This window comes from Pleurodeles waltl, chromosome 6 (assembly GCF_031143425.1).
Source record: "Pleurodeles waltl isolate 20211129_DDA chromosome 6, aPleWal1.hap1.20221129, whole genome shotgun sequence".
Taxonomy (NCBI): domain Eukaryota; kingdom Metazoa; phylum Chordata; class Amphibia; order Caudata; family Salamandridae; genus Pleurodeles; species Pleurodeles waltl.
The window spans coordinates 244,521,770-244,541,611 of record NC_090445.1 but is presented as its reverse complement, the minus strand read 5'-3'; the positions used below and the strand labels follow the sequence as shown (position 1 = coordinate 244,541,611).

At 44.1% G+C, this 19,842-nt stretch overlaps 1 protein-coding gene across 1 annotated transcript in view; it reads right to left on the bottom strand.

Moving 5' to 3' along the window:
- ACE (angiotensin I converting enzyme) overlaps nucleotides 1-19,842 on the bottom strand; it is a 160,071-nt gene that overhangs the window by 115,513 nt on the left and 24,716 nt on the right. The window lies entirely within an intron of this gene.

Sequence of the window (19,842 nt, the reverse complement as noted above, 5' to 3'; positions counted from 1 at the left end):
TTCAGCCAATGGGAAATCAATTTCACCAATTTTTTTTAGAGTCATTTAATGTAAAAAATGGTCAACGTAGGTTTAGGTACAATAAATCCCCCTCTGTGTTTTCATAACATTTGTAATTCACTTGGCTTTTGGTCATGCTGTTGCTCTCATGTCACCACAGCCACTCTGTGGCATTAAACAACCATAATATAAGAGTGCATGTTGCATCCTCAGGGGAGAGTACAGAGAAAACCCTTAGTGCATTTTCAGTGATAAATACATTTTTCATTTGCTGACAAACTTCTAGAAAAGAATCAACCCTCATTAAATGTTAAATATATTACCTTTATCAAACTTTTCACATGCATGGCAAATGTAATGCTTATTTGTTTCAGTGGGTTTACATGTAATCCCAATTCAAATTCTATGCTTTCTTGTCGCTTGCAATGACTGATTTCCGCTACATTTAAAAGATAGACACTCATACGACGGGCAACTGCAATCCCAATTTGGTTGTGTAATTTCAACTAGTGAGTCCTTTGGTCACCCCTGCACTGTGATATTACCGAAAGTTCATTGTGCGGCTGGAGCTTGTGCAGCTTTTTCTGTAATACTGATAGCGCTGTTGCACATGTAATACCACTGCTGCCTTGAGAGGGTGTTCCCTCATTTGCATGGGGCCTGGCCCCAGCCATATGTAGCCCCATGAAAATGTGGAAATCATTTTGTCTCTGCACCCCCAGAGGCAAACAGGCCCTTAGGAGGAGCACTGACAGTGTGCCACAAAAAGGTGGAGGATTTTCAGTGTGCCCCCCGAGGGCAGCCCTCTGGAAGGAGGAATAGGGTCCTGTGGAACCCCTAAACATCTCCATGCAGGCAGGTGCAGTCACTCACTGCACTTGTCTGCAGGGGGATCTATGTCCCCTCTCTAAAGTTCAGGTCGCTGCTGACTGTACTGTGAAACCCAGAGTGAGTTTTAATCAGCCGCTCCATATTTCAAGGAATGCACTTCCCCCAGGGCAGGCACCCTGGGGGGCAATGCATTGATTGTAATAGGGGGACCTCTCTCTGCCTGCAGGCAGCACTAAAGAGACATCCTAGGGTAAACAGGAACATTGCACTGTGTCTCTTATTGGGGCCCTGTCACTGTTTGAGTCACTGCACACATTTAAACGGGCAAATAGAGCAGTGCACCCTATTGCAAATAATATGCTGCCCTCAGGGCAGCTGTGAACTTGCACTACCCTCAGGGCAGCTGTGAACTTGCACTACCCTCAGGGCAGCACATTCTTGAAAGTTGGAAAGGCCGTTTGAAGCAGACGCTCTGTCTTTTTCTGTGCAGGCGGCACCCACCTGCACTTCAAAGGGGGGGATAGAGATTTCCCTGCATGCAAAAAATAACTAATTAAAAGTTTTAAAAAGTTGGTGGGTGTGAGGGCCAACAGAAATGTGGCTGTGGGATGAAAGCAATATGTACTGGGTAGAGGAGGGGAAAACCAGAGAGTGCAACAAGAGTGCAATGAGAGTGACCAACACAGGGTTTTTGGGACAATCATACAAGTGGGAATGCAGGTTTTAGGGGATGAAGCATACAAGAGGGAAACCCTCTAAGAGCACGGGGAGGCAGGACGTTTTGGGGAGGTGAAGCATTTGAGCAAGAGCTTGCAACATGATGGAGACAGTAACACAGAGTGCAGGGAGGGCAGTTGTTTGGCAGGAGTGAGAAGCACACATCTGAGAGAACTAGAAAACATATACACTCCCATGAACTGCTTCAGCAAAAAGAGAAAAGTAGTTCCCTAAAAGTGAGTAGCGGAAGGACAGAATCCAACCAATCAAGGAGATGCTAAAGAGGCTATGGTCCGGGGCGAGTCAAACACAAGCAATAAAAGCTGGAACAAGGAAAGTCAGTAAATCAGAAGCAAGCAAAATTAGAGGGAAAATAAAGGCAACAAATGGTAAGCAGTGCAGGATCTAGGCACCTTTACGTTCTTTCTAAGCACACAATAGGTCTTTTGCAACCAAACAGCCTGTGCTGTCTGATGGGCTCCTCATACAAACCTTTCTTAAGTGCTGACTTACATGTATGTTAGAATTGTGCTTATTAACAAATCTACTGTAACGTTTTAATACACTTTCTTGAATCAGTAAGATGACTCTCCCAGTTAGATGACCCCCTCAGTTAAAACTGCACATTTGTCAATTACGTCTGCTCCTATGATTGCAGTTATACAGCAGAAACATGGTGGGAAAAAGCTCCTGCGACATGCAGAATAGTCACCTTGCTACTGCGATGTATTTAAAGGTCCACCTAGTATATCTGCGTTTTCACTTATAGTGTGAACGTCCTCTCTACTATACATCTGTCATTGCATGCAACGATACAAGAACAAATTACTTTACAGGATCTCTTTGGCTATGAGAAAAAAAATATTACAAAAATCCAAAGAAATGTGTTAGCTTCAGCTGTAGACTTCATTGCGGTGTTGTGCAAAATTGCAAAGATTTTCTGTTGCGCATATTTCTAACAAAACGTAAAAACATATGTAAAGTTTATGAAGTTCTGTGCAAGATGAAGTTTTGCGTGAAAATCAGGACTTTTGCAAATATTTTGTACACAATTTGATAAACAGCTCTCTTATTGAGCATCGTGGTTGGAAAGTCACTGCAAGGCGTGCATTCATGTATTATACGCTGTGAGATCAGCAGCGGCAGCCCCTCTACTTCTGCTTGCAGAAGAAAGAATAATAAAATGATAATAATGGAGCCTTATTATCATTTTATTTTTTGCTGAACCAGGTTACGGCGGGGCAGACAGGAGGGGGCTTGAGGAGGAGTGGTTTGTTCACTTTAAGTGCGCATGTGTGTTTGGCAGGCCGTGTTGGGCCGGCCAAACACACATGCACACTTTGCATTTCTCCTTCCAGCTGTCAGCCGGGAGGAGAAAGTGCACAGGCCTTCACTCCCTCTGTGAGCGCCGAAGCAGGCCACTCCAACCAATCATGACACATATATATAATATGTGTCCGTGATAAAGGCTGTTGCCGAAACGCGTTGGATCTTTTGCTGTAATAAATTGTTTTTTTCACATCGGAGGTGTCCCGGTTCTCCTGATATGTTAAGGGAGTGATGAAGGATATTTTGGGCGTCTCGGAGCCCGTCCAGGACCGCTGTGTTGAGCACCCGCATTCTGGGATTTGTGCTGTGTGATATATATATATATATATATATATATATATGTATATATATATATATATATACAGTTTTTCTTGCACCCTGCACTTTATGGCTTGGATTTGAAATAAAGACTATATGAATTTCGGACTTGGTAGTGTTGCCGGTTCTGTCTGCAACCCCACCCCCTTGGGTGAATTGCTGGGAGGAAGTTGTGGAGGGACGTCGGTCTGTCTGTATATATATATATATATATATATATATATATATACATACGACTTTAATATTTTTATGATAGTCGATATTCTCCTCATGATATTTTGGCAAGGCAATGTTTAAAACTCAATATTGTAGGGTAACACCTACAGTACCTACAAAGTACTGTAAGTCCAACAAATCCACTTTGCCCCTCCATCCATATTGAACTTTGGACATATCGTACATATAAACATCTTACTGCACATACTGTGTACTCAATCACCTCTAGGTGCTCACAATGTTTGACAGATTAAGGCACACATTGATTTGACCAGGAAAGTAAGGAAGCTGTGGTTAGAAGCTAGTTCTTCGGGTTCCAAAGTGGACACTTACTCATTTTGGATTCAGGTAGTGTGGGAGGAGAGGAAAGGATGAACAGATGTCCTACAATTGCACATAAGACCCCAAAACACCACCCCTCAAAATGTGCATATCAGAGGCCCTAAAATCTCCTCATAGTTTCCTGCCCCCTATTTGACCCTAAGCTCCACTATCCGAGAAGGAACTCCAAATAGATACTATGCTCTGTAATGATAAAGCCATCACCAAATAACAGTAAACTTTGGAATGTGATGCATAAATAGAGCACATTACTCTCCTGCACAGCAATGAATATCCCAACACCCAGGATGTTCTGAGTCCACTCTGTGGGCTGTGACAACAACATCCCACTGCACTCACGCTATTGTGCCTTGTCCGGAATTAATATCCCTTTGAGGACGCTCTCGTATAGGATCACGTTTTGACTTCACAGTTAGTTCAGACGTTGTCAGATTTTTGGTTTTATGACCTCCACATCCTAATGCTGACGCAGCAAACTGTACGGTGTGGGACCGAAACAAAGGTAGTCTGCCTAATAGGGAATGTCAGTGAGTTTAAGACCAGACACGAACACCTGACTGACTCATTACCTCGTCTGCCAGAAACCAGCCATATCTTTCTTTGGAGTAACCCTCTTCGGGACATGATTGTGGGTTGCCTTAAAGTATTCCACAAATTACATAGCACATTTGCTAAAGGCAAGCCTAGGCTAGCTGAGGTAGGCGAGCACCCGGATGAAAGATGGCGCCCTCTCCCCGGGAGGCTGGGCTCTGTCAGTGAGAGGCCCATGTCCACAAACTGCAGCGTTGAAGACACCATCTAGTGTTACACCTGACCAGTATTTCACTGGCTTGGCTGGTATATGCATGCCAAGATAAACCAGGACAGCCATTGAAATCTAGTATGGTTCCCTTTCAACTACAAATGAAGGTAGCAAAGTTTAGATGAAAAAATGTCAAATTAATGTTAATACTGTCTAGAGTGACTATTCTTTTCTATATGAGGTTTGAACCAAATAGAGGTAGAAATGTGTTGTAGAAGCAAATTCTGTCAATTTCACGCAAACTGTTATTCCAATAGAAATCATAAGTCCTTCTGTTACTCTAAAACACAAACACATATGTCTTGTATTTTTCTCAGAGAAAAATGCAACCCTGACGCCAGCCGAGGAGTAGGGTCGCCACTTGATCAATATTTTACCAGACTGGCCAGTATTTTCAGTCAAAGACAGTTAAAAACAGAAACATTATTAAGAAATGTGTATTTTCCAACGATTAAATGTAAACTTGAAGCTTAAAATTAGAAAATAAAAGTACATCAAATGTTTTTTACAGTTGTCTTAACGATTCCTAAATTATATTAAAGCAAAGAGAGGGTTGAAGTGCCCCTCCCTGACCCTGCCGAAACCGCCAAGCGCGTGCTAAATGAATGGCCGTTGTTTTTCCGTGAGAAAGGTGACAGTCCTGCAATGGGGTGGCTCTTGGGTCCTCGGCCCACCATGGGCGGCTTATCTCGCGGACAACAGATGGCACCAGAGGACGCTGGGTGGCTTGCACACGCGTGGAATGAAAACATGTTTCTGTGACAATCAGCTAACGTTTGTTTTTGCACAAAACAGACTGTTTGCCAAACGCTGCCTTTCCGAGTGCGATAAGCCCGACTCAAAGGACCAGGTTGGGATAGGAAGGAAACGGCAAGAAAGAGGGTCTAGGCGCTAGTGCCGTGCCTCTGCCTCGAGCACCGATGGAGCATGCACTATTCACAAGCCGAATGAAGCTGTGAACGTGAGAGGGATAAAAGGAGACAGAAACAAGGCACAGATGGACGACAACGAAATGGACGAGGAGACGGGGTGAAGAATCGAAAATAAATAAAAAAAAAAAACATAAAGGCGGAGACCTGGATGAGTGCGGTGGAGAAACAGAGACGGTGACTGTGAAAGTGAAAAGTAAACAGTGTGAACATTTTATAATTAAAATGAGACAAACGTCAAGAAAGCAAACATGCAAGAGATTGAGGAGTATAGAGAGGGAAAAAACGGAAAAAGAAAGAACATGAGAAAAAGAAGGCAAGAAATACAATGAAAAAAGAAAAGGAAAAAGGAAACACGTTAAAGAATACGATAAAAATAATAGGACTGAGAAAAAGAATGAGAGAACTACGCAAAAATGCGAATAAAAAGCTAAAGGCGAAAAATAAATGAGTGAGAAAAGAAGGAAAGAAACAAAGAAAGGCAAAAAGAGAATGGTGACAAAGATAGACACAAAGAAAGAAAGTGAATACATTAAAAGAATACACATAGTTTAAAAAGATAAAGCGAAAGAAAGAAGCGAACATAGGAAGAGATCAGTAAAATAAGAGATGTGTGCATGTCAGATTTCAACTGAGAACATCTCTAGATTTTTGCAAACACTGATCCCTAACACAACTTGGAAAAAAGCCGCCCTCGCAATACTTAATGGGGTGCAGACCCGCTTCCCAAAGTCAGGCACTGAGAGGGGACTGGAAACCTCCAGCAAGGACACGCCGTCCCCCAAGGTTGAAATCAGCTCGTAAGCTTCAAGGAGAGCCCCAGAGCGACAGACTCATACCATATTTGCATAATTTCGCTCATTACCATAATCAACTCCAAGATGCAGCTCTGCAGGACGTCTTAGTTTGTAATCCTTTTAATAAATGATTAGTTTACTGTGGAAGATGTCTCGATGTTAGAGTGGCATGCAGAAACAGCAGAATTGTTTCCGGGTGATACGGATGCGCACCCCAGGTTTGGGACTACAACTGGTATAATTGTTTTTCAGTTCATTGAAAAGGGGGCGAAGGGTTCTCGGGGTTCAAGCATCGTTTCGGTGAAGCTACATAGATTGCTAAGTACGTTCAAAAGTGGAATCTGTAAGCCAAGAGCACGTGGACGAGAAAGGCCTGTATCAGAAGAGTGATTTGATCCAATCACCTGTATAATCCACAATCCATATAGTTGTAGTGATTGACAGCACTAGTTAGAATATGCAACTGAGTTATACAATTTATAAATCATGGTTTTGCATTGAAGGACGTGCACATCAACTGCCATAATATCCTCTGAAAAGTCAATGATGTGCAGCTGGTGGACAGTGAGCCACTGTGGATTCACGAGTGATGTAAGCTATCATGGATTTATCCAGCGGTGGTTTCTTCTCGAGAGCGGGGGTGCATCACCCCGCCCCCTGCCTGCTGCAAGCCGTACAGGCAAAAATAAAATGGCAATGAAAAGCTTTCATTGCCATTTTATTTTTACTTATGCAGCGCGCACCAGCCCATAGCATGTCAGCAGCAGAGGACAGGAGCAGGGCTGACAGGGCTGACAGGACGCTCCAAAGTGTGCATGTCACTTTGGCCAGCTGTTTTGCGCCGGCCAAAGTGACATGAGCACTTTGAAGCTCTCCACTCAGCTGCCTTAAGACAGTTGCCTGAAGGAGCGTCCAGCCAGGAGGCTCAATGAAATCCAAGCTTTTAACTCATGCTGGTTAACAGCATGAGAGAAGTGTCTGGATTGGTTAGGGCAGCTCTTCCAGCATCGACGAAAGAGAAGAGCACCGAGGAGGACGCACATCCCATGGATAAGTGCCATTTTTTATTTTAAATGTGTAATGCATGTATGTGTGTAATGCATGTAAGTGTAGTGTTGGTTTGTACTTAGTGTTATGGTTTGGGCTTTTGGAGGGAGGGGTGGTTTACTTTGGGGTTTTGGAGGGAGAGGGTGTTTTATTTATTTATTTTTGGGGGACGTGGTGGGGCACTTCACTTGCCTTGCCCCACCACTTTCAAAGGGTACCAGCCGCCACTGGATCTTCCCTATCTCACTTTCTCTAGAGAGGTAAGCCACATTCCACTCATCTTTTCCATGAAACGTCAGCAGTCATGAGTTTATCTTATCTTTTTCTCAATGGAGTTAACCCACCATTTTCCTCTCTCGCTCTATTGAAGGTAACTATAACTACCACCCCAGCCAAGCACAGTTTTCTCATCAATAATTTCATTGCAAATGTTACAGTGATATTATACAATGATGTGATAGAAGATGGCCTGAGTGATGTAATATGTGAGGTAATCAGTAGCGCTTGGCAAGGACACTAGTTATATTTACCTGAGGGGACAAGTCATAATTACTTGAGATAACAATAACTATAACTGGTGGATTTCTGTGTTTTTGTGTGTCATATCTGAACATAACTGCGATGTCTCTGTAACCTTTGGTTTTTCAGTGAATTTCCAGTCGGTTTTATAATGCTACTTCCTAACTATAATATTCCTGTAACCTTTGTTTTTTTTAGTGAATTTCACAGTTTTTATGACATAAATTGTACTACAATCTGTAAGTGGGTGTGTGGGTGGCTGTATGAGTATGTGAGTGAGTGTGTAAGTGGATGTGTGGGTGTGTAAGTGGGTGTGTGAATGGTTTTGTGGGTCTGTGAGGGGGTGTATAAGTGTGTGAATGGGTGTGTGAGAGGCTGTGTGGGTCTGTGAGTGGGTGTGGTAATGGTTTGGTGGGCCTGTGAGTGGGATTGTGAGTGGGTGTGTGAGTGGTGGTGTAGGTCTGTGAGTGGGTGAGGTAGTGGTTTTGTTAGTCTGTGAGTGGTGTGTGTGAGATACGGTCTGCCACCGCACCCTACTAACTCGTCTCCACGAAGCCGGAATTCAAGACAAAGCCCTCAACTGGATCTCCTCTTTTCTCTCCGGCAGAACCCAGAGGGTCCGGCTCTCACCCTTCCGCTCCGAAGCCACCAACCTCATCTCCGGCGTCCCCCAAGGCTCCTCGCTAAGCCCGACGCTGTTCAACGTCTACATGGCACCCCTCGCACAACTGGCCCGTCAGCACAACCTCAGCATCCTCTCCTACACCGACGACACCCAGCTCATCCTCTCCCTTACTAAAGACCCACACACCGCCATAGCCAACCTCCACGAGGGACTGAAATCCATCGCCGAATGGATGAGAAACAGCAGCCTGAAATTAAACTACGATAAAATAGAAGTCCTCATCCTCGGACGCTCCCCCTCGGCCTGGGACGACTCCTGGTGGCCCACCGCGCTGGGACCCCCACCCACTCCAGCCAACCACGCACGCAACCTCGGCTTCATCCTCGACTCCGCTCTCACCATGTCCAAACAGGTCAACGCAGTCTCCTCCTCATGCTTTAACACCCTCCGCATGCTCCGTAGAATCTACATGTGGATCCCGACAGAAACCAGAAAAACGGTGACCCAAGCCCTCGTCAGTAGCAGACTTGACTACGGCAACGCACTCTACACAGGCATCCCAGCAAAAGACATCCAACGACTCCAACGCATCCAGAACGCATCCGCCCGCCTGATCCTCGACATACCCCGCCGATGCCACATCTCCCACCACCTGAAGGACCTCCACTGGCTCCCCATGGACAAGAGGATCACCTTTAAACTTCTCACCCACGCGCACAAAGCACTACACGGCACCGGACCCGCCTACCTGAACAACAGACTCAACTTCTACGTCCCCTCCCGCCAACTCCGCTCTGCCAACCTCTCCCGAGCCATCGTTCCCCGAATCCAACGCAAGACCTCCGGCGGCAGATCCTTCTCCTACCTCGCCGCCAAGACCTGGAACTCACTCCCGACCTCCCTGCGCCAGACCCAGGACCTCCTCACCTTCAGGAGACTCCTCAAGACATGGCTCTTCGACTGATAGCAGCTGTCCCCCCCCCCAGCGCCTTGAAACCCTAACGGGTACATAGCGTGCTTTATAAATTTATTGATTGATTGATTGATTGTGAGTTGGCGTGTCAGTGGCTGTGTGGGTCTGTCAGTGAGTATGGTAGTGGTTTTGTGTGTGTGTGAGTGGCTTTGTGGGTGTGTGGGTGGCTCTGTGGATCTGTGAGTGGAGGTGTGAATGGTTGTATGGGTGTGTATGAGCGTGTGAATGGTTGTGTGAATGTGTAAGTGGTTGTGTCAGTGGGTGAGTGGGTGTGTGAGTGCAGTGTGAGCAGATGTGTGAGTGATTTTGTGGGTCTGTGAATGGGTGTGTGAGGCTGTGTGTGTTTGTGTGGATGTGGGAGTGTGTGAGCAAGTGTGTGAGTAGGTGTGTGGGTCTGTGTGTGGGTGTATGTGTTTTATTTAATTGCAGTCTGGATCCACAGACCCACCCAAATGCACCCGAATCCGGGGATCCTAACGTGCTAAAAAAAATATTTTGGATAATCTCTTTTCAAACCCCTCCATCAGTTCCACGGTGTCAGGATACCTCTACCCTGATCCCTTCTATCACTTTTAAATTGTATTTTCCCCGCTGAGAACCAAGTCCCAACTTTTCTTTCAGTTTGCAGCCAGCTAATCATGGCATTGCTGTTGGCACGTGGATCTGCAAATCCACCTGGATCAGCAGAGGATCTGTGGCAGATCCACGTCTCTAGATATACATAAATATTTTTACTTTATTAACTCCAAAACTACTGAATAGATTTATATCCGTGAAGTGGGGGCCGAGATGAAGAGGGGATAAAATTTAGAGTGTTTCTAATGTTAATTACCATAGGAAAAAATGAACAGCGATAGCGCCAAAATCACTTAATGGAATTGCACCAAATTTAGCAGAAAGGTAGCTCTCCTAATTACCCTACAAATTACGGCACTCATGACATCTTTGATAACAACATTGATAATATCAGGGTATTATTTGCAGTAAAATGTTTGACACAAAACTGTGCATGGCGGGGGCATGAGTTATTGTTACCTTAGGGCACGAGTTATGGTTTCTTCAGATAACAATAACTATAACTGGTGAATTTCTATGGTTTGGTATGTTCAAAGTATGAGCCTAACTATAACGTCCCTGTAACCTTTGTTTTTTAAGTTAATTTCTATGTTGTTTTTAATTCTATTTCCTAACTAGAACATCCCTGTACCCTTGATTTTTTTCAGTGAATATATATATATGTGTGTATATATATATATATATATATATGTATATATATATATATATATGTAGTGCTGTCACGTTGTCTGTTTTTTTCCCTCCATAAGAGGTGGATAACACTGCACTTTTCTATGGAGGGAGGTATAGATGGGCCTATTGTCTTGAAAAGCATTCTGCTTCTGTTGGTGGCTTTGCTGATGGTGTTGGTATAGTACCTTGCAAGCTGTCTGCATTTTTGCGTCCTGAACCAAAACTAGCATAAACCTTGAGAAGAATAGCATGCTTCTGCATCCAGGAAGAGAAGATGGCAGCTAACCGCTGACCACATAGCAGGGATTAGCTATGCATGAGGGGACAGGAACAGTTGGAAGAACAAAGGGCAGCTTTATAACTACTTTGTTTCACTCGGAGATTCCAGGAAGACATTCTCCTATTAATTCCTAGGAACCCCTTAGACAGTGAGGCTCCACACACAGGGGGTGGGGAACCAATTTAGACTATAGGAGAGTGGCCAAGGAGCTGAAGACATGCTTGCTAGTCCTGCTATCGCAACACAGGGACTCCTGGGTATCTTTACTGTAAGGGAAAGAGAAAGTTATGGTCATTGTAAGAAAATAACTAGGCTTGGTTGGAACACTTTCTCCAATCACTGATTTGTGCACAAGAAGAATCGGACTCCTCAACCATCATCTTCTAAGAATATACTTCAACCTGGGAAGATTGCACATGAAGAACAAGGCCCTGCTGCAAGAGGCAGCTTAACAACTGCACAAATGGCACGTAATGTAGACTATGAAAGCATAGACAAATGGAACTTCCATTTACAAGGAGGAAGTGGGAGTGAAATTGATGAAATTTTGCAGACTCTCATTGGTCCAGATGGAGAAACCATGTACGAGCTTCCTCGTGCCTCCTCTTTTACTGCAGGTGCTTCTAAAGACTATGGTCCTGATTTATATACCAGCGAATGAGTTACTCTGTCACAGCGGTGATGGAAATCTCGTCCACCATAATATAAAACCCACTATATCATATGTGATTTAAATTTCAGAGGTCAGGATATCCGTCACCGATGTGACGGTCTAACCCGTCCCCTGAAATATAAATCAGGCCCTATGTAATTTGGAGAAGAATTTTGAATCAGACACTGACTGAAACTCACAATAATGAGGTTTCCGGTTTTGAATCACTGTGAAAAATATTGAAGAAACTAAGGGTATGCGATGTAGAAAAGTCAAGCGTTTGACAGCATAGCATAACTTCTTTTTTTAAACCTCATCATCTATGCACTTGTTAATGAGTTAGCTGCAAAATGTGAGTTTACTGTTGCTGCTGAGGGCTGCAAGCATGCTGTCGTCGCTTGCCTACCGGAACTGTCATTTGTTCCCTGGGGATGTATATCCTGTTCAAGATAGATTGGACTTCAGGCTTTAGTAAATTCGCTTTTAAACTGGTCGAACTTTCCCAGCAGCCACTTATGGTTGCCTTAAGGGCCTGATTTATATTTTGGCCCACGTGTTACTACATCACAACTGTAACGGATATCCCAGCTGCCGAAATATAAGTCCCACTATATCCTATGGGACTTATATTTCGGCTTGATGGGATATCAATCACCGTTATGACAGAGTAAACCATCCACTGAAATATAAATCAGGCCCTATGTAACTTGGTGAGCTTATTTCTGTTGTAATGGTCAGATTACTTACCTATACAGAAAATGAATTTGTTTTTTTATGGGGAGTTAATGCGATCTACGCCTGATCCAGAAGCCTCATTAGATAGGACTGGGACACGGAAGACAGATGAGTAGGTAATGGAATGGGCACATTTTACAAACTCACACTATTGGAAATATTTCCCTGCTGCAACTCAGAGCTTACTACAGCCCTCAAGGCAGCCATGAGTGGCTGCTGGGAAAGCTCTGCCTGTTTAGAAGCTAAGTCCAATCTAACGTGGGCATGATATATACCTGCAGGGAACTGGCATCAGATGATGCTAAACTATTAGTCAAATTAATCGAAACATCAACCTGCTTTTGTAAAGGGTGAAGTTTCCAGACTTCACCCAACTTTATCTGTCAAATTTTAGTTTTGCTGCCACTTAAATAACTAATGGCATGATTAATTGTGTTTTTATATGTTACAGTAGCTTGAAAAATAATTGATGGGGTGGGTTCTTTCAATGCTATTCAATGCTACAACATTTGCGTACGTGCTATGTCCATGTTTTCTTGTATTGCTACACATTAACTTGGAAGATTGAAATTATATTAACAGATTTTATTTTTAAAAAATTGAAATGTTTTCAGTAAAACCCTGATGTTTCTTTAAACCTGATGTTTCTCTTACCCAGTATAGGTAGGATATTGTCAAAAGGTAATAAAATGTTTATTTTCAAAAAGGGGCCACATGCCTCAAACATATTTCATTATCTATTCATGCCACAGTGTTTTTTTAGATACATTGAGAAATATCATTCTTAACATTGTAAATACAATTCCTGCTTACTCTGTTTGCTATAGTTTGGCTACCACTAAAACATTTGAAATGCACACCCAATTGCAAATAAATATTATTTTGTGACACAAAGAGGAGTGTGCATCGCACGTTGTAATGATCACATTATAATGTCGGTCAACCCATTCAAAGAGAAGAATGTTTATATGTCAAGACCTAAAATGAATACATTACTATTGGCATTTCAACTGCCTCCACCAGGGTGCAAAAGGGGCGCACAGAACTATAATTTTCGTGTCTTAGAAATAATGTCTAGAAAGCTATCTTATTTTTATTCCCAGTAAGGGCAATAGACAACCACATGCAAATACTGTGACAAATGGTAAACTGTGAAGCGTTTTGCAAAGGCAATCTTCATTTGGAAAAAATATCGAACAATGAGGGTCATTCTGACCCTGGCGGCCGGTGGCCGCCAGGGCCACCGACCACGGGAGCACCGCCAACAGGCTGGCGGTGCTCCAACGAGCATTCTGACCGCGGCGGTTCAGCCGCGGTCAGAAGTGGAAAGTCAGCGGTCTCCCGCTGACTTTCCGCTGCTCGTTTGAATCCTCCATGGCTGCGGAGCGCGCTCCGCAGCCATGAGGATTCTGACCCCCCCTACCGCCATCCTGTTCATGGCGGGAAAGCCGCCATGAACAGGATGGCGGTAGGGGGGGTCGCGGGGCCCCTGGAGGCCCCTGCCGTGCCCATGCCAATGGCATGGGCACTGCAGGGGCCCCCGTAAGAGGGCCCCGCAAAGTATTTCAGTGTCTGCCTTGCAGACACTGAAATACGCGACGGGTGCCACTGCACCCGTCGCACCTTCCCACTCCGCCGGCTTGATTACGAGCCGGCATCCTCGTGGGAAGGTCGTTTTCCCCTGGGCTGGCGGGCGGTTTTTCAGCAACCGCCCGCCAGCCCAGGGGAAAACTCGTAATACCCGTCGCGGTCTTTTGACCGCGGCGCGGTATTTTGGAGGGCGGCATCCTGGCGGGCGGCCTCCGCCGCCTGCCAGGGTCATAATGAGGCCCAATGTCTTGGATCTATGTATTACTCACGCATAAGCTCACATTGGGGCTATTCTTAAAGGCATTTTGGAGTATGTAAAGCAATACTCTAGGGCTCTATTATGTACTCACACATGCCTTTGTGAACCAGCCCCAAAACATTTCCAATGAGAATAAAACGGGAGAATCCAAGGAATATTCACATACAATTAGTACCTTGAGAGCATATACTATACATCTTCAAGGTGTGTAGATATGGAGTTAAAAATACTAAATCTATATTTTGAAGAATTTACAAAAGCAGCTTAACAACAGCAGCACTCTCTCACCAGTTCCCCTTACTGCTCAGGTGCAACTCCAACCAAATCCAAGCTGCAAAATATACTTCTGCAAACCAAGCAGACCTATAATGAAAGTGTGAGGTGGAGAGCACACAATAAGTACATTGTCAAAGAGATGAGCACTGAAGTTTTGGATAAGTTCCACAGATTTACTTTGTTCTTTTAATCCATCCTAGTTTTTTCATTATATGGATAAACAGCCAACATGTTTAGTTCCTTCTCAATACAAAGACTACTTCATGGCTAATGCCAAATTCTGTGGTCATACTCAAATAATATTAGCTCCTCTTTTTTAAATATGCATTGCATACAATTTTTCGGTACCTAGCGCCTTTATTGGGCGTACCCTAGTCCGAATACACATTCTTATTTTCCCAACTAGTAATATCACATGTATGAAGAGATGGTAGGAAGTGCAGCACCCCCATGTCCAGTATAGTAACACGCAGTAGCAGCTCCTCCGTATGGCGGAGGAGCGTCGCCCCCACCGCCAGCAGCAGCTGCAAAACGTTTTAAAGAAAACAAATGTTTATTATCGTTTTCTTTGAAAGGGGTGGGGCCATGGGGGTGGTGTGCACCGACCCCTCAGACCGCATGTGTGTTTGGCTGGCCATCTCGGGCTGGCCAAACACCCATGCGCTGTAGGCTGGAGAGAGCCTGCACAGGCTCCCAGTCTGCCTGGAATCACCCTGGCTGGGAGCTCCCAGCCAATCCTGACGCTGCTTTGGACAGTGTCAGGATTGGCCACAGGGCAGGCTGGAAGCCTGTGCCTGCAGCAGTGACGAGGGACAGAGGAGCGCGGCGCAGGACCGCACCAAAGAATTAAGTGTTTTTTTGCTTTTTTTTAATGTAATTTCATTTACTTTTTTCTGCCGATCCCCCCCTACTCCCCGAGCGAACCCTCCCCATCCCACCCCTCTTGCGGCCCGCAAGCCACTACTTATAGCATGTGTAAAATGGTGTTTTAAAGACTATTCACCAATAAATATAACAGAAGAGAAACAGAAAACAGATAATGAAATGTATGACATATAGATAAAGGTGCCAGAAAGAAAGAGGTTACAAGTACTGACAACTGTAGTATCTGTTCTGGTAACTTTCTTATGACCAGAGCTTGTAATGGGCAGGAAATGTCAGCGACTAACTACCTGTATGTATTTAATGTGAAAGAAAGAGTATTAGCCATTTTCAGTAGGGATGCAATGCTTTTATCTGAGGGTCCAGCAGTTCTCAGTGGCACACAGGTTCTCAGGGACAGTAAGTACCTGCAAATTGTCATTTTCATTTCAAGTACTGCTTGTAACTGTGTCTCTCCCCATGCATCTCTTGTGTGTCTTATGTTATACATGCTCTAACTGCTATCCTTTTCTCCTCCATCTACCCCTTCTATGCACCTCCTTATCGCCCCAGGGTCTCTTTTCACAACCTATCCAGTTTCCTTTCAATCTGCCCATCTCCACATCAGGGCACCTTATGGTTAAAGTGTTTTTTCGCACAAACTTAAACCACCCTGCCTCCCTCTACTACCCCCATTAGTTCCACGTTCTCTGGCTCAATTGGACAATGGATTAGCTCACTTACCAAGCCTAACTTTAGCCTTCATGTCTCATGACCTATCTGTCAACTTCCTCTTACCTTACTTCCACCTTACCCCCTTTACCTCAAGAAAGACTTGATGGCCTGCTTGGTACCGGCATCGTGTGACCTACTCTCTCTAACTGATATCTCCCTTTGTCCAGCTCATGAGCCGACGCGGGTGCTACCCCAAAACTGGGTTCTCTGTATATCATAGAGGGTTTACTTGCTGCCTCGCGTCTAAAGGAGTAGCCTAACCGAACAACCTTGAAACTGTTTGTGCTGAAACAAGATGTTGATGACTTCATTTTTGCTACCTGTTGTCGATAGCTCTCTTGGTTAGCATTACAATGCTGCTTATGGGCTCGGCTCATGCAATATAATCAGTAACTATTCAAAGGCCTTGCTTAGGTCGACAGCCCCCATGAATGGTGGGGACCCACTGCACCACAGCTGCAGAATAGCCTATGCTGCCCCCTTGACAATGGCCAACCACTAGCTCAAGCAAAATGTCCTGAAAGCTGTGAGAACCTGGAGCATGTCTTCCACAAGACAGTGGCAGAGGTTTTGGCGTGGGAGGCGGAGGGGTGCAGTATCTAGTTCTTTGGATGGGCAGCAGTGGCTCATTTTGGATATTCACCAGTGATCTGTGGTAAACATGTCCCTTCATGATGATGGTAGTCTTGCTATAATGAGGACATGCAACCTACTATAAGTTGAACTAGGTAAAATTTAGCATTGTCCGTGGATTTACCTGCTACAAGCCATGGTGTAATCTGAGTCCACTTTCACCCTCACCTACAGAGTTGGCATATAGTAGGTTCCTGCCTATTATTTGAGGATCCTTTGAATTAAGGAATTTCAGGAGCATTGTCACCGGATGGAGCAGCAAATGCATCTGCATTTGGGCCAAAGTCAATACTATGGGGGTTATTCTAACTTTGGAGGAGGTGTTAATCCGTCCCAAAAGTGACGGAAAAGTGACGGATTTACCACCAGCCGTATTACGAGTCCATTATATCCTATTGAACTCGTAATAGGGCTGGTGTTATATCCGTCACTTTACCGTCACTTTTGGGACGGATTAACACTCCTCCAAAGTTAGAATAACCCCCTATATCTGTAATTTATGATCAAACCCAGTTCTTCTGATACAAGGTTATGTTACGTTTATGTTGTTATGTTATGTTGTTTTACGTTTCTTTGTGCTACACTATTTTAATTTGCAGCATGTAAATCCAAATATGTGTTTTTTAATCCTCTACGTGGGTATGTTGCTATGTCTTTGATTATTTTGGGGTAGGTGAAATGAGGTTGTGATACTTGGATTAGGTTACATTAGAAAAATAGAATGTTAAACTATGCTACACTAGAGTAGGCACTAAGATCCATATTTATACTTTTTTAACACCGCATTTGCGTCGTTTTTGACGCAAAATCGGCGCAAATTTACAAAATACAATTGTATTTTGTAAGTTTGCGCCGCTTTTGTGTTAAAAAGCGGTACAAATGCGGCCCTAAAAAAGTATAAATCTGGGCCTAAATTAGAATGGGTTAGGTTAATTTGTTTTAAATTGTGTGTCAAGTAAGATAATGCTCAGTTTGTTAGGTTAGGACAGGTTACATTAACCATGGTTAAAATGTACTGTGCCATGCTGTACCATGTTATGTGTTAGTTTACGATGCATTGGATTAAACCCCGCTGTAATGAAAACTAGTGCATACCAGAAAAACTTGGTGAACTAGGGAGGCATATCGAACCTTCTATTCATGGACAATATCTTTGAAAAAGCAAATTGGATTTTCTCCTGAACTTTGAGTTTTAGGTATGTGAATTGTATACACAGTTTACAGCATAATATCCTAGACAATGCATTGTCCTATTCATCGTCAATGCCCTTCACTACGAGTATGTAACCAAAGTGGCAGCAATGACCTAATGCTCCGCCATGTTCCGATATACAGCTTTCTTGTAGAAATGCTTCATTCATAAGCAACTTACAACCTGTTCCTAAAATATTTCCATTTAAACTGAGATCCACCTGCATTGTGACACTAAAACCCCCACATGTCTATCAGAGAAAAGTTACTTTACACCATGGACCAAAATTCATTGCACCTTGATTCTCGTCATTTTCTCTGAGATGTTTACAACCGTGGACCACAGTACCTTTCCTGTCAGTGGGATCGATGGAGCTGCCTTTCATTAAATTCTAGTCCTTTCTTTTGCATCGTGCTCTGAAGTTAGGTTCTTCATTTTGGAACTTTCTAACTTCAAGTGGCTGCTTCGAGGGTCAACATTCCGTCCGATCCTCTTCATGTTACTGCACACAAATTATGGACCACAACAGCTACTACAGGTCTGCTGATGTCACACAATTATCCGTGAAAACCTTTGAAGACCCTGAGAATCTCCAGCACATGAAACTTATCTCTCACAAACAGAAATATGGAGAAGAGCTTCCAGCTTAGTGTGGCTGAGAAATGTAGGCTTGGGTGAGCGAGGCACCTCATCCTTCTTCATGTTGTTAAATTGGCTCCTGCTAACAGTCTTCTTGCAGGGTATCTCATCACCAAATGAGGTTCGGACTTGATCTGTGACCTTCATCTAGGAGCAACTTCTGGTTCTTGGAGTTGTGACCTTGGGTGAGCAAAGACTCACCATAGAATGCTGACATCCTGGCCTAGCCATATCATGAACCTGGTGCCCCTCTAAAGCTTCTTCAGACTGACAAGGCCTATCAAACTGTGACCGATCCTTGATCTGATGCTAGCAGTGGTCTGATCACTGCCGTGACAACACACCCTCTCAGCTCTCCTCTTTATTCAGCAAGTTGCTTCAGCACTTCGTTTTTGGAACAGCAGGTTCCATTTCTACCAACTGTGCCTCTAGGTTGCATTTTAGCTGAACAGGAACCATGTGACTAACCATTACAAGAAAGTGGGTCTGTAGCCTAGGCTAAATAGCACAGATGTTTACTGTGCTGCAGTCTTCATTGACTAGCATTTTTGCCAGTCACAAGAGTGAAGGGTGGAGGCACTGTGCAACTATGCAGGGCACAGGCCTTTAACTCCTGATTCCACTGTTGGGCGTAGGACCCCTCATTCGCTGGGTTGTTGTGGAGAAGAGAACAGGTCTGGGAATCCTGCCCTGTTGGGCAGTGGCTTATGATCCTCCCCCATAGATGTATATCCTGGTGGATTTGCTCAGATGTGTTCGGAAGGAATGGAGGTGTGGGGCAGAATTTAGTGTTGAGTTTGTTTGAAGCATTTATACTTTTACTATTAGGATTCATTGTTTGATGTGTTAAGTTGACAATTTGCTTATTTGCAATACTTGTATCAAGTTGCCAATTTGCTTGAATTGTTAATAAATGTGACTTATGTGACCATCCAAACAAAGATATTGTCAGTGCTTGAGGGTGGAGTGGGGTTGGGAAGTCAACTGTGCACACCCCTGACTATGAATGCACAGAAATTGTATGTCTGCTTAAAACAGAGGATTTGCTGCTGTGGGATGCTTGCGTACACTGCTCTCAAACAGCTACCCTCCTATCATAGTTTTCAGTTTTGTTTATGTTCATGGAGTCACGACTGAAGATAATGTGGACAGTTTAGCCAGATCACCAGTCTGTCATCTTTACATCCAACCCAGTTTGAAGTCATCACACCAAATTGCCATAGCTCTTGCGGTGGTCATGTTTGCTCATTGACTACAGTATAGGCCTTCCAGGTGGACTTCAAGACAAAATGTTCAA